Source organism: Sodiomyces alkalinus (assembly GCF_003711515.1).
Source record: "Sodiomyces alkalinus F11 unplaced genomic scaffold SODALscaffold_14, whole genome shotgun sequence".
In the NCBI taxonomy this organism is placed as follows: Eukaryota; Fungi; Ascomycota; class Sordariomycetes; order Glomerellales; family Plectosphaerellaceae; genus Sodiomyces; species Sodiomyces alkalinus.
The window spans coordinates 391,917-408,743 of record NW_021167092.1 but is presented as its reverse complement, the minus strand read 5'-3'; positions in this window follow the sequence as shown (position 1 = coordinate 408,743).

Sequence of the window (16,827 nt, the reverse complement as noted above, 5' to 3'; positions counted from 1 at the left end):
GATATTATTAGGTAGTAGACTGAAAGTCTATCCGAGCGACGGCTAGGCCGTCGTTAACGGTTAAGGCTTCCGCCCTATAATAGGCCGGGGCTAGGTCTTAGTAATCCTTAGGAACCCCTATAGACACTATATAATCCCAAATATGTAGGAGAACCCTTATTAGTACTATCTAAATCCTCTACTAGTCTAGGAGCTTGCCCGGTAATTCCGACTCTAGGGCTTCCTACCGTTATATAAATTTAGCGTAAGACTCCCCCTCTGTCTAGGAGGAAATAGATTCGCTCTGGATCTATACCGCCACCTCTCGTAGGCGGGTATTATTATCGTTAACCTAATAGGATAGCCAGGCCTATAAGGCTACCTAGCTAACCCTATTAGAGTCGCTATTATACTTATATCGTAGTTTAGCCTACCAGCGTTCCTTAAGATAATAGGGGAGGCACGATATAAAGAAGTAGTTCTTCGTAGCGTCCGTGGGGAAGGACTAGGAATCTAGGTTAAACCGCTAATTTATCTCCTAGATAAACGTGCGATACTTAGCCTATAATACGCTATCCTATTTAGGTAAGGGGAAATTAAACTTAGCCTATATAGCGGATCCGTGTATAGACGACGTTATAGATATATCGTGGGTATACTAGGATCCCGCCGGGGTCATAACGCGACGTCAGGGCTTAGCTATACGGCGGTAAGTAATATCGGCCGGGTTAGGATTAATATCCGCCATAGCAGTAACGGCAGCGGCGACGGTAATAATATCCACCTCGAGCTTAGCGAGATAAGCGAGTTTACGCTTACGGTGGTTCTACGCCTCTATCCACTTAACGCGTTCGTCTAGTTACTCCTCCGTTAGCGTGGCTAGGTTAATATTCGTATTCGGGGGCAGGTTAGGGTTATACGCGGGTTCCGTTATAATCGTGGTCTAAGGAATAGGGACGGTGATAAGAGCAGAGGTAGTAGCAGAGGTAATGCTAGCGATAAGGCCAGGAATAGGTGCGGGGGCAGGGATGGAAGTAGGAATAGGCGCCTATACGGTGGCAGATATAAGAGCCGTATTAGTTCCCGGCGTGTTCCCGTTTTATTCCTTATCGGCGTCCTCTATAAAGGCGGTTTCGCTATCGCGTAGCTATCACTTAAACTAACTAGTAGCCTTATTAAAATCGAAGGCAAGATCGTTTATTTCGTGATAATTAGATATCTTAGTACCTCTCCTTAACGGTCTTTACGCCCTTAGAAGGTAAAGCGATTAAAATATTAAATAGGTAATGGCGAGGAGTAAAAAGGTAGGGTTAAGCAAAGAACCAGGTAGGATCACAATAGGATCACGATAGGGAAAGTGTAGGGGTAGCCAAAGAATCAGATTAATCGCTAGCCTCCCCCTTTAAAGGGGAGGCTCCCTCGCTCCTTAAGGCAATGCTCTACTCCTTGAGGACTATGTATTTACTTCCTCGAGGGCTACCTTATTTACTTTAAGGGACTATTCCATTTACTATATAATAACTTACATTATTTATACCTCGAGGGGTCTTAGACTAGGCATACCTGGACTCCTATAGGTTTATACTAGGGACCCATTATAACCACTGCTACAGGCACCTAAGATAGCGTTTAAGGGTGTAAATTAACCACGTTTATAGTAATACCTAGAGGATCGTGGAGTTAATAATTTATAAGCAGATTAAGCTACTCGTAAACCTTAATTAATACCTTAGATTCGTGGTCACGATCTTTATATAGCAGTTCTTCATTAAAGGTGATATCTCTCGTGCGCAGGATCCTCCCTAATTTTAGCACGTAAATCCGGTATATCTTAGTGCTGTTATACCCGATTCAATACTCGATCTATACACTTTCGACTAACTTAGCGTTGCGGCTACGACCTTATTAGTAGTTAGCGGTTAGAGGATAGGCTCTATAACGATACCTTTTTAGGTAGCTAACGATAGGCTTTATCAGGATCTTCTTTAGGCCTTATTTATTACTCAAATCCTTTATCTGCCCTTAGGGGGTTTTCTACTAGAGGTCCTTCCGATGGATAGGGTTATATAGATATACTATAGCAGCTACTAGTTCTGCCTATATATCCTATTAGATACCTAAGGCCGTTACGAGGGTCCTAGCGATAGTAAAGATAACGCTACTATAGTATTCTGCCTTTAGATTCTATACGGCTATATATAGCGATAACCTCTTAAGCAAAATGCCTCTTTTATCGGCCTATTTATCGAAGCCTTTTTAAAGGGATCTTTCTCTCTCTAGGCGGATTACTATAATTATATAGTAGTACTGCCTTTAAAAGAAGAACTTAAAATTCACTAATATAGATAAGGCTAATTTATAGTCATGTAGGAACCTTACGATAGCTCAACGAGTACGGGGATCGTATAGAAGCATCACGACCTTTATACTATTATAGGCCTTGTTAAGGTGAAAAAGGTTAACCTCTACCCTATACCACGGTATCGTTATTTAGTGGTTAGGCAGCTAACTAGACATAACCTTCTTTACCTTACTAAGAGTATAGGCCTTATAGTCTACTATAAGAGGGCCTTTTTAATACTCTTTAATCACGCCTCTAATAAGAATATCGTTAATCTTATCGAGGGTAATAGCGCCGGCATACCTTAGCCTCTTATACTATAAGCGAGCGTTAGCCACGCTTATAGTAGGCGTCGTGGAACTAAAGAAGCTGCTTAGTAGGTGCTGTTAACGATCCGTTAGAATAAGAGTATATCAATCGTTAACGTTATGTAGAGGTAGGGCTACTAAGCCCTCTACCTTTATCACTTCGAGGCCGGAATTAAAAACGATACCCTATTCCTTTAATCTTCTAGTCGCGATTAAGGTTATTAGGTAGTCTTATATAAAAGCAACGCGATTTAGCACTAAAATAAAGAGATTACTACATTTATCGTCCACTTCTAATTATATGCTGCTATAACCCTTAACTAGCTTAGTTTCTCTATTACCCGTTTAAAAACGTTACTCTTCTATAGCAGGTTTAAAGTCCTGTAATAAGTGTTATTAGGTAATAATATACCTCGAGGTGCCAGAGTCGATTAGCAGTTAATTAAAGAGGTTACCACTAACGTTACTATTTAGCTATAAAAGGGAATATATCCTATAGGATTTCTTATCGGAATCCTCGTCCTAGTTATCGATAAAATTAGATACCTCCGTTAACGATTCTTTTGGCTATAACTTCTAAGAGTCGTTTTTAGTACCCGTTTTTTGGCTTTTAGTATCCTTTTCGATATTCTCCCGCAATCTCTTTTAATATTCGTTATCCTAGGTCTTAATAATACGGTCGACGCGTTCTAAAATCTCTTTGAAAGGTATATATCCCTTCTTCCTACGTGCCTTATTAATATTTGGGCACTTCTATAAGGGCCTATAATTATACTTACTCCTCTTTTTCATAGGGTAGTCGTAAAGCCACTCTTCTTTTTACTATAAAGGAGCGGACTATTATTTATCCTATTATCCCGATTATACCCGTTAATCCTTTCCTTTTTATCCTTACCTAGGAAGGTTACTGTATAAAAGGATAATATAGTAGGCTTCTTATCGAGTTAGTACGGGTAGCGTTATCGAAGCCATATTATATACTCCTTTACTATAGATTAAATTAAGGGTAGGTCTTCCTTTTCTAACCAGATAAGCTCTATAAAACATCCCTCTAACTATTCTAGTACTACGCTACCGATAGCGTTAAAGAAGCTATCTATCTATTATTCCTTAGTATGATATTCTTAAACTTTATGCGTCTTAGCGTCGCGGGATAGCCTAACAAAGTCTTCTAGCTAGCGTTTATAGGGTATACGCCTAATATTATAGAGGTATTCGTCCTAGCGTCTCTGAATTATTGACTTCTAGGCGGCGTTTATCGGCTTAAGGTACGTCTTTAGGGCCTTTAATATATCCCTTACTTCCTTATAGCCGGCGTACTAATCCTTTAAAGTAGGACAAACCGTCTTCGCGATATAATCGAGGAGTGCTTAAATCCCCCTCTATTTAGCCTTATACCGATCCTCTTCTACCTGCTAGATCTTAAACTATATATCCTAATTAGTGGCATTGTATTCTTTGGCGGTAGTAGGAGGTTATAGTAGATCGGTTCGAATACGGCGCTTTGGCAATTTAGCTTCTTTAAGGTCGGGATTAATAATATCAGCGATATCGTAGGAGTGCGCGATAGTTATCACGGCTTTAATCTAAGGACTCTAGTCTTTCGGTATAGTAAGTGTTACGAGGCCTATAATAGGCATTACTATTATAGAAGCTATAGTTATACTAAGAAAAAGCAGTGGAATAGGATAAACAGAAAGGTTAGTTAACTATACTAAACGCTTAAAACGATAGTACGATTAAATACAACTAAAGCAGGCAGATATTACTAATACTACTAAACTACTCGCTATAGATACAAGGCTGATTATAATAGCCTAGAAGCTATAGGATTAATCAGAATAGCTTTATTTATTAGAATGCCGGTCTTATAACTATTAGAATATAAATAAGGTACGCGGAATGATATATATATTTATCTAAGTAAAGTTTATAATACTTTATAGGGATGTCTAACTATACGGAAAAAGCAGGGTAAATAAGGGTGGATATATAGGACCGAGGTACTCTACACGTCTGACACAATGTGGTTTATCACACCTCGATAAGGTGGCTGTGGCATCTGACAGTAACTGTAATAGTAAATATGTCAGATGCCTACAGCCACCTTATCGGGGTGTGACTTGCGCCATTTCTGTACACGGATAGGGTACTTCCGACCGATGTATCCACATCGATTTCCCCTCCTTTTACCATATAGTTAGATATTTCCTCAGAGTATCTTTTGCTCTTCTTTAATGCATACATATATCTTTTACGTACCTTATTTATATACTAACAAAATACGATAAGAACAGTCAGATTAAGAGGTTCTAAATTGATTATATTAAAGCCGTAAACCGTTATTCAAAATGTTAGATTATAGGAGGCAGAATTAATACCCGAAATCCTATGGATATCTGCTATCCGTGCCTAACCGTAAATTCGGCCGTTAGGTTATTCTAACCCAAGAGAGGTCTTTACGACACACCCCCTTAACTACCAAAATATACTAAACGGGTAAGTAGTTAAAGCTATTTATAGCCGACCGATAGTTCCGGTAGTTTAATTACTTTATAGTCTCTGTTATGTTTATCCTCTAACGTTCTAAATAATCTATTAAGACCTCCTCTAGCTTCCTTTACTAAAGGCGATCCCGTATATCCACAACGCCTACCTAGGCTCTAAATACTATAAATGTATCGCCTGCTAACGCTTTCGTTAATCCGTCTACCACTATTTCGGCACTTATAACGTAGGTAACCTTAATCCTCCATTATTCCTAGGCTTCCCGTAATTAATAGTTATAGATATCTATATACCGTAAATACGTGCTTAATATAGCGATCTCGACGTTTACTAGCCGGATAGTCTAATTATTATTATATAGGATCTATAGTTGTAGTTCGTCAAATTCTACCCCTATCTATAGTCGTAGTCGTTATATAAAGATACCCTCCTTGGCATCTTATACTAAAGATAATAGCTCTGCCTCCGTTATTAACGTTATAACCGTTAATTACTTATTAGCGCGCCATGCCATTATGCCTCTAAAAGGCGTATCACGAATCCTTAAGTACTCTTCCGATCCACCGTATTATGGGTAAATAAGGCGTTAGTGCAGACCTTAATTATATTTCTACCCCCTAGTTCCAGGGCGTAGGCTTAGGTAGCTAGTAGGTATTAAATTAAATAAATAGCGGCGTTATAATATATTTCCCCGGGATTAGTATTAAATCGGTATAGCCGTGATACCGTAAAGGCTATATCCGGCCGCGATATTACGACTATATATAGCATAGATCCTATCTTATATTAATAGCTTTTAACGGCTATAGAGCTACCGTTATAGCGTATTAGTTCTACGGTCGTTATAGGGTATATAGGGCGGTAAAAGCTTCCATTTCCAGGGTCTAATAGTTATTGTAACTTAGCGATATAATCGTGTTATAATAGCTAAATTCGGCGTATAGTATAATCGCGAATAACCTTAATACTCAGGAACTACTATATAGGTCCACCCCTTATAGGCTATAGTGCCGCCTAAGGTTATTAATAGCATGATCTATTGTACCCTTATACTAGTCCTTATAAGTAATAATAATATCGTTAACGTAGAAGAATAGGATAACGCCGCGCCGTAGAAAATAGCATAGTGCCTATATCACTATTATAAAACTATCCCTAGGAGCACTTTGGTAACATACTTCTACTATAGCAGGGTAGATTCCTTAAGACTATAAAGTGCCTTTTTTAGGTGTCTTTTCGAATCTCTATAATCTAGTAATCCTCTTATAAAGATATTATAGGAAAGGAGGGCGTGTATAAACACGTTAATAATATTATATTATATCAGGGAAAGGTTAAAATAGGCCGTAATCGCTATTAATACCTAGAATAAGCGTCCTATAAGTATAGCCGCATAGGTATCGTTAAAGAAATCGCGATACTATTAATCTCCGTGTACTATAAGGCGTGCCTTATATTTATATAGAAAACTATATTTATCGTATTTATACGCTATTATATATATATAATCAAAGACCTAATATCTAGTAGTAGTAGTCCTAAACACTATAATCCATAATCCCATTTTCTAGTGGCTTCGTAGGTAGTCTTATTATATCTACCGGAATAGCTCCGTATTGGGATACCCCTTAAGGGCACGTTAATCTCGTAGCGGCGCCGGTAGTTCCTACCGGTGGATCTTCCTAGGGGCGGGAATCGCCGGTACTATAGTAAAGGCCGCGGGAGCCACCGGTTCTAGAAGTCGTTTTTACGATTATTTAAGTGTCTTCCTAATCTTTAGCCTTATTAGCGGTTTATTATCTAATGTATAGGTATACAGGCCGTGCCGGCTAGCGTTAAACGCTAAGATCTAAATACTATCGCTATTATCTCCTCGCGTTACCGGGTTTATACCCGTGAATACCGCTATTATTAGGAGAGCTATTAAGGGAGGGGTATATAGTAGAGTTAGTAGTTAGATTATTAGTTACGAAGGTCGGTGATTAAATACCCTTATAATAATAGGATCTAGTACCGGTATTATAGCCTTTACCCCTATTCCGCTTAGCTCCTACGGTGTATCCGGCAGGAGGTTCTTATCTGCCGGGGGAGGGATATACTACCGGCCGTCTACTCGGGGGTTTTGATTTACCGGGGGATAGATCTACTACACGGCTCTTAGAGAGAGGTTTTTATCCTCCGGGGGAGCGATTAGCTTAAAATAGAATAAAGTATATAAAGGCTTATCTTATAAAAGTATAGCCATAGCAGAAGTGTTTAAAGGGAGGTTCTTATCCCCCGGTAACCGTATTTAGTTAACCATTTTCGTGAATTCTTCTTTAGTTATATATAGCAGGTTATCCTTTAAGATAGTGATATCGCCGTTAAAGAACTGCCCTTTATTAAAGAGTATATCGCGTGTACGGACTATATTGTTATATTATAGGCCGGGTACCTAGATATAAAAGATATTAGTAGAATCGTAGCCGATTAAATACCCGATATAGGTATATAGCGCGAGGCGATTTTATAGCTTATAACTTACCATTAAAGCGTCTCTAGTTATTATAAACGCCTTATAACCGTAGGCTTTAAGATATAATAGTATCGGTTTACGGCCGAAAAGAATATAGTATAGGGAATACTAGTTAAGTCGTTCAATAGAGATACGGTTATATAGGTATACTCCCGCGGGTATAATTTCGGACTATATATAGTTAGGTAGATAAGCGTAGATTTTTATCGCGCTGTTTTTAGCGATACTAACACCGCTAAAGCGTTCGGCACCGCTATTCTAAGCGGGAGTCTCCGCTTAGAAGGACTTAAGTTAGATACTAAAATCCCTTAATAAGGCCTAGGTTTCGTTTAATTATATTAGCTTATTATTACTCTTAAATACACGGACTTTTTGGTTAAACTACCGCTTAAACCATAGCAGAAACTCGCGTATAACGGTATAAGTATCCTCCACTATCTTCGACTTTATAATATAGGCAGTAATAAAGCGGCTATATTAGTTTATAAAGAATATAACCCTAATACCATTATTAGCATTTCTAATAAAATCGGTAAAATCCACCGCCTACTATTCTCTAGTGTAGCTACGAGCTATACACGGTAATTAGCTACTTTATCGGGCGATTTTAGCCTATATATAACTATTATAACCCACGGGTAATAAACCTCTAACCTTAACGCCCTACGACTACTCTTCTAGGTACTTTAGCAGTTTAGGACCGGCGTGCCCTAGTCGTAGATACTATAATATACCCTTGGCGTTATTAGTGGGTAGTGCTGTATTACGGACACGCGGAGCTAGAGAAGTAGTAGTCGGAGCGTTAGGATTATTAAGAGGTATATATTTAATAACGGTTTAATCGTGGCAGTGACTTGGCTTATATAGGACTAATCTGTTAGAACGCCGTAAATAGTCTTTTAACGGCCGTTAATTCTACTAGTATTCTTTATAACGGAGGCGTTACTTAGAGATTAAATTATACGTTAAGTTCTCGTAGTAGGCGATATTAAAGAGCTTGAAAACAAGGCTTCCGGTTATTCCTTCTATCCGTATAATAACGGTACTAAAGCCTTAGATTAGGAGGACTAAATTACCCGCGACGATATAATCCCCTCGCGTCATAGGTCTATAATTAGTATTATTATTATTATTATTATTATTTATTACTCTGCTCTTACTTAGCTCAGCTAGTCTAGCTACCTAGGTAATAATCCTTCTCTAATTTTCCAGGGGAAACCGTTAATAGATAAAAACCCCTGTGCTCTTATTATATAAGGCAGTTCTATTATGCGTAGCCGCTACGGTATCGCTCCACGGCCCTATTCTTATCGCTATATAAAAACCGGATCTTACCTCCGGGCTAGTAGCTAACGGGGATCGGCTAGTTAGTTTAGTCGGTACTATATTAGGTCGCGCGCGCCCTTAATACGCTACCGCTATAGTTACTCGCTGCTATCCTTTCTTGTATTCCGGATCCGGCGAGGTTATTACTCCCCTCGCCGCGGTACCCTTTACGCCCTCCCTCTCTTTTATAGAGGCGGGGGCGTGCCCGCCCCCTCCTTTACTCCTTCCTTTGTTTATTATGTATTCCTAAACCTTATTTATATACCTACTATTTAACGTCTTTACAGTTTCGGATTTCGACACGCCTATTAACCACGGACGCGTAATAAGAGTAATATCGATAAAACCACTAAGATAGAGATTATAGCTACCGCCTCCCTCCCGAGATACTATTATAGCGGTACCGTCATACTGGCGCTACGGTATAGCCGGAAGCGTCGTGGGATAGCGTTATCCCGACCTTAACTATATAGAATTCGTAACGGACCCACTTTTCGTAATATAAGCGCTCCCCCCCCCTCTCGAGGCAGGATATAGCGCGGAACCGATATAAGACCGAGAAGGGATTACCACGCCCCCCGGAACTAAGAGTAGCTAAGATTAAGGCAGAAATTCAGGCCTTATTAGCTAATAGAAATACGATTAAATAGGTTATAAAGCTAATAAAGAAACTAATTATAATATATAGTACCCGTAATAACGCCGGTATATTACCGCTAGTATACCTATACGTATCCGTCCGCTATATTATCTATAAGGAACTCTAAAAAGGAATAAGTAGTATAAAAAAGACCTAGGCTAATATTATAGCCTAGGTACCCGTGGCGGTACCGCCTCGGGACCCCGCCGCCCCTAAAATAATCCCCGCTAAGTATTACCGGGAACTAATAGTCCGCTAAGGAACCCTCCCCGAAGACTAGCCCTTTAAAGCCAGGACCCTAAAACAAATTATTTAAGCTATAAACGCTATAACTACCCGATATAACGCCGTAGCGGCACGGAAACTACTTAGCAGAGATATCTACCTTACCTTTACCGAAAGGGTATAATAGTAGATTACCTATAAGGAATAATAGGTTAAGAAGGCCTTTAGTAAAGGAGCTACCCTAACCGTATAAACCTACCCTACGCTCGTTAAGGCTATCCCCTAGGAGGTCCTTAACGTCTTATCCGAGGAGGACTTATTAGTATTCGTATAAGATATAAACCCCGAGGCTAAAATCCTCTAAGTATAATAATAAGTACCCCGCCACAGTACTAATAGGGTAACGCTTCTCCTTATCGAATCGGCTTTACCGGAAGGGGTAGCTAGCCTTATCCGGAATACCCTCCTCTTTAAAGTGGGTAGCTATATCTATATACTATATAATCCTAACCTTAGCCCCTTAAAGTACTATAAATACCTATACTTCGGCTATAGGGCTAACGGCTACCCTATAGTAAAAAGTGTATACCGCTTTTACGCTAAGCCCGAAGTAGCGTACTTATAAGGATTAGGATACTATAACGCTATAGTGCCTAGCCGCTCCCGCCGTTATACTATCTATACTAAAAACTATACTATCTTTAATAACTTATACCGACTACTAACAAAAAAGGCTAAGAAGACTCGCGAAGGGTATAAGTACCGGGCTAGAGACTTCGATATTACCCGCTAAATCGAAACAGTATACCTATAGTAGCCGTAGATCTTTCCCCCGAATATTATCGCCTAGGACTAAGACTAGCCCCTTTATAAGGGCCGGGGACGCCCCCGAAAAGGACTAAAGAATAGGAGGGCTCCCCGATACCGGGCCTAATAAACGCTTATATAGTCTCCCGCGGGGCTAATAAAGCACCGTAGTAAAAGCTATAAAGCTAGGACTAGACCCCGGTTATACCGGGCCCGTTATCCTAACCCCCCCCCCCCCTCCAAACTAATAAGAATCTATATTCTTTTATAGAATATAGGGAGGAGTTAGGCGCGGCGGGAGCTCCCGCTTCGGTACTGCGCCGAGTATAATATAACAATAATCCAGGAACCCGGCGTTAACCCCTTCACGAAAAGCCCTACCTACTCCTCCTAAGGGGTATACCGACTAATCTAAGGAGGAGGCTATACCCGCCTATATATATATATAAAATACCTGCTATATATTTAGATATAGCGGGCTTAGATAACGCCTACGCGGTTATATTCGGGACTAAAGATAACGCCCTTATAATCTAGTTAATTTACTTAGAGAACTACTAGTTAGCTAGGATCCTCTAGAATATACCCCTATAGGATATATTCGATATAGTACTACCACGAGGCCGCTATATCCTTATAGGGGACGTTAACCTATACTACCCTCTATAATTATAGCTACCGCGTTATTACCCCCGGGCTGATACCCTATTTACCCTTATAACTCGGTAGAACCTAGACCTAGTAACCCCTCCTAGGACTACTACGTAGTACCGCCCGGGCCCGCGTGCTAGCACTATTAACCTTATATAGGCGATATAGGGGCTCCGCTATAACTTCGGAGGCCCCGATAAGGCCGTTGTAGGGTTAGACTACTACGTATAGATAGCCTAAAACTATATAGAGATAAACACTATACTAAGCACCGCGAAAACACTACTACGGAATATAGGCGGGCCCCGCTAAGTTTAAAAGGACTTCGACCCCTTATAGGTCCCCTAGCTCGCCGCTATATAATTATAGTAGACCGGCCCCCTCATAATATTAGGAGATATCGATTTAGTATTAAATAGCCTAATCGGGGACCTTATGACTATAGCCGATAAGACTATATAGCGCCGCCGCGTGGGCACCCCTAGACTCCTACCCACCCCTTAGTAGAACGCGGAGCTTACCGCCCTTACCCAGGAAATAAAGCGCGTCTACCGTAGATATATATCCCGGAAGTCCCGGAACCGATAGGATAAGTTCTAGGAAGCGGAGAGGCGCTATAATAAGGCTATAGCAGTAGCGAAGCCACTATACTAGTAATATCTACTCTATAAGACTAGGAAAAACGATAACCTCCTATAGCGATTATAAAGATAGGTACGAATAAAAGGAGGAGTACTACTAGACCCCTTATCGGTACCGCTTCTACGCTAAGACGATAGTAATAACCTAGCCACTATACACGTAGAGAAAGCTAAAGTCCTTAATAGGAGGTTCTTCCTACCCCCCCTCCCTACCGCCCCTAAGCCCCTAAGCGCGGAATTTCCCCCTAAATAGGATATCCGCTGCGATATTACTATAGCGGACGTATAGGGGCGCCTTAGGAAAACTAAACCCTAAACGGTACTAGGACCCGATAGGCTCCTAGTAGAACTCCTAAAAGTATATAGACCTCCTTTATATTAACGACTAAGTGCTATCTTTATAGCGTGCCTCGAAAAGGGCTATTACCCGAAAAGGTGCCGCTATACTACCGTGGTAGTCCTTAAGAAGAAAGGCCGGCCGCCGGCCGACTATAAGATAGTAAAGGGCTAGCGACCGATATTACTCTCTAGTATAATAGGTAAGGTTCTTAAGGGGATACTAGCCGACTATATTACCGCCGTTATAGAGGAGTACCGGCTCCTCCCGGATAAGTAAATAGGTAACTGGACTAGACGGAGTATAGAGATAGTAGTATAAAGAGTCACGGAGGCTATAAGAGTGAGCTAAGTCTATAGCGGCACCGCTTCGACACTCTAATTAGATATCAAAAACGCTTTCGATATAGCCCCCTACTCTCGCCTCCTTAAGGTACTCGAAAGGAAGGGATTCCCCTAATAGCGTATTACCCTAATTAATAGCTTCCTCTAAGGCTATATAGCCTAGCTATTACTTAGTAGCGAAATAGCCCCCCCGCGGCACCTTTACGGAGGCGTGTTATAGGGCTCCCCGATCTCCCCTATCATTTTTATCCTCTATATCTCTACCCTTTATAAGGAGCTAAGGAGGGTCCATACAATAATAGTAATAGGATTTACTAATAACACGAATATTATCGCCTTCGGCAGAATAAAGGTATAAGCATAGTACCGCCTCGCCGCCGCGTAGTATACTTACCTAGACTCAGAGATAACGAGAGGACTATAATTCAAACTAGCTACGTATATCTATATCCCTTTTATAAAGTTATGCTAACCCTCTTTTACCCCGCTCCCCATTAACGCCACTTCGGTACTAGTAGCGGAAGTGATAAGGCTCCTAGGCGTCTAGCTTAATAGGAAACTCGACTTCCGGCGATACGTAAAATAGGTAAAAAGCTAACTAGCTACCTAAATATACGCCCTTTTAAGGCTTAGCGCGGTAGTGTAGAGGTATAGCTTCGTAGATATAAAAAGGCTATACCTCGTAGTAATAAGACTAGTAGTTACCTATTATACCTCGGCTATTTATAAGATAAGGGCCGGCCCCCGGCACGGCCCCGTAATAGCACTTATAGCGGTATAGAACCGATACCTCCGATTAGTAACCGGTACCTATAAGGCTATACTGGTTAGGGTCCTTGAAAAAAAGACCTTTATCCCCCCTCTTAACCTTTACCTCTTAAGCCTAAGCGCCCGAAAGATCCTTCGGATATAGGAAGAAAGGACCGAAGATAAGATACTAGCCGGAGTAAAAGCCGCGGTAAAAGCCTTAGGAATACCGAATTGGTATTATAGGACCTATACAGCCTTTATATAGATAGTATAGCTTACCGCCCTAATAACCTAAGCCGGAACCTCGCCCCCGTAGAAGGCCTTTATAAGGGAATAGGGTTAAGCCTAGGCGGAAGCACGGCGGCCTTATACCTATACCGTAACGGTATTAAGCCGCCCCCCGATATAACGCTCCCTCCGGAAATATAGAGGACTCTTTAAGCTGTAAAGCTCCGTACTTACCTAAATTAAATTAGAAAAACTAGGCCTATAAGCATTCTTAGCTAAAGTAAGGGTACCGGGCTTCCTATTACCGCGGTACCCTTACGGGGATAAAGGGGCGGAAACGGCGGAGCACGTAGGACTCTAGTGCTAGGAGGTAACCGAGGAGGACCGAAAAGACCTCTTCGGTACTATAAAGAGACCACTTATAACTAAAGGAGATTTATACGACGTATTAGAATATAATACTAAGGTCGGGGTAGTTATAAGGTAGTTCCTATAATGGAAAAGGCTTAAGAATTTTCGTCTTACCCTTAAAGTTATAGAGGCCTACGAAAATAGCGATAGTATTAAAATAAGACCGGAGCGGGGACGGACTAGTATAGCGAACTAGTTAATTATTAATAGGGGCCCTATAAGCCAGGACCCCGCCGGTATTAGCTTAGCGTTAATAGAGCGCTACTAGTTATTATCGTCTTTATCGCCCTTAGTAGTGCTAATACCACTCTTAATCTACTTAAGGCCCTAAAAGGGCTAGTTAGCTAACTATCACCGCTAGGGGCCGTAATAAGGCCGAAAGGAGGCTATTTATAAGGTGCTCTAGAATTAGGTCCGTCTTACCCTCCTAACGCCTTACAAGGCGAGATAACTCCTATAACTCCGCTAACGCGGTACCGCCGCGGCTATAACCGGAAGGTAACGCCCGGTTTAGGGCCCGGCTAAAAGACCGGGACACTATCCCTAGGCGCTCCTTAGCCTATAGCTTATTAGTAAAAAGACTACTACGGCACTAAAGGGGGATACTTATAGCAGCGATACTATCGCTACCGGCGGCCTTTACCGCTATATACGCCTTATACAGATCTATAAGACGCTATTACTACTTTTTAGTAATAGAGCAAATTTATTAAGACGATTAGAATTAATACACCTATAATACTATAACGGCACCGGCACGACTTATATCCTTATATAAACGCCGGCTATTAGTATATTAAAAACAGGCTATACTAGTTTCCATAGTAATAGACCAAGCCTCCACGTCGTCTAGGTAAATGCCTAAGCGCTTACTATAATATATATAACTACCCTAAGTTAGCCACTACTACACTATATCGATACTACTAGGGCTTATATACGGTATAACCCGGATTAAGCCTTTCTTATAACGGTTATAATTATTATTAGTATTAGCGTTATTACTAGGAGAAGATATCTACGACTATTAGCACCCTACCGTAAAGGCACTACTACGCCACGAAAAGAACTTATATTAAGCTACCACTACTAAATACTTATATATATATATATATAGATCCATACTATACTATATAGTTAACCCTATACTACTACGGTACCGCGACGCTACCGCGAGATACTTATAGTAAAATTATAATAGGAATACGATAAGAAAACTAAAGGGGTTTACTAGTTAGTATAAGCCGTAATACTAAACCTATAGGACCGTAAGCGGGAATAGATCAGGAGGAAAACCTATAATAAACTCGTTAGCGTTATAGGAGGAAGAGGGAGGATTAAGGTGTAAAGGCCTTAAGGGATATTAACTATCTAATTCTTATAATAGGGTAGGACTATATTTCCCCTACCTGCCGTCGGATATAGTAAAAACCTACCTAGGGGAGGCAGGAGGCGCCTGCCTCCCTACTCTCTTTATTAACCGAATGGAACGAATAAAAGGCACGATCCTTAAGGGACATAGGGAGACTAAGACTAGAAAGCCGTAGCCGTCGTATAGCGGAAGCGCGGTAACGCCCCCTCGGCCCCCGCTCCACTAATAGAGATTAGCTTAGGCTAACTTACTTAACTATAAGACTACTATACTTCCCGTTAGCTACTAGCCTAGAAGTAAGATCCAGATACGTAATAGGGAAGAACCGGGGCTATATTAGCCCCGTAGCGGCACCTCTCCACCTAAGGAAGTATATAGAGGTTTTCCCTGGGTTTTACCCGGGTTTTCCCCTCTATAGCCACTCGAGAAGGACCGTATAGCCTAGGAAGGCTCCTATAGATTAGTCAGGATAGCGGAGTAAGATCGATAATAATAATAATAATACCTGCTATTTATAATAGCCCTTATATAGTTATATACCTCCTTTTCTCGCGCTATATAGGCTCTCCGGGGTAGGCGTTATAGTATAGGCCGGGCGTGGCTACTATTCTTCAGTAGGTATAATAACTCGTAGGGCTAATCTACTACCTCTTTTTCTTATAAACCTCCCTTTTTTCCTCTCTCTTTTCTTTTTTTCCTTTTTTCCTTTCTTTAAGCTATTATTTTTAAGGTAAGTTTCGCGTAATCGGTACGGTATAAGTATAGCCTTAGAGTACTCCTATACGAGATCCCCTAATACCGTTTAGCTATAATATAGGGGATCCTACGGGGTCCCGGGTTATATTATCCTCGCGCTATTACCGCTCCGCTTCTATAATGCCCGCCTTAGTCTAACTCTCCTACCCCCTTAAATACCTATTAATAAAACCGCCATTACTAAAAGGGGAGCCGGTTCCGGCATCTATAAGGGTAAAGGACGGGCTACTCCCTAGTTCTTAACTATATCTCCCCCGCGCTATTATAGTAGCGCCCGCTTTACGCCCTTATTTCGTGTTCTAACCCGGTATAGTCTAAGCCTACTATTAGTTTATCTCTATATATCTTATATATGATATTATTAGCTAAAGACTACTAGGTTATACTATATAAGAACCCTCCTAGTAAGTGGTCCTATCGCTTCCTCGCTAGGCCCCCGTTATATCTCGAATAGACTATAGTCTTTTCGGTTACGTAATAGTCCGGATTACTAACAGTATATTTCGGGTAGACGCTTATAGAATCTATACTATATTATTATTATTATTATTATTATTATTATTATTCTTACTCCGCTATCTTATGTAATCTATAGGAGCCTAGTTTAGACTATATAGTCCTTCTCGGATAGCTATAAAGGGGAAAACCCGGGATCCCGGGGAAAACCTTTATACTCGTCCTTAGTTAG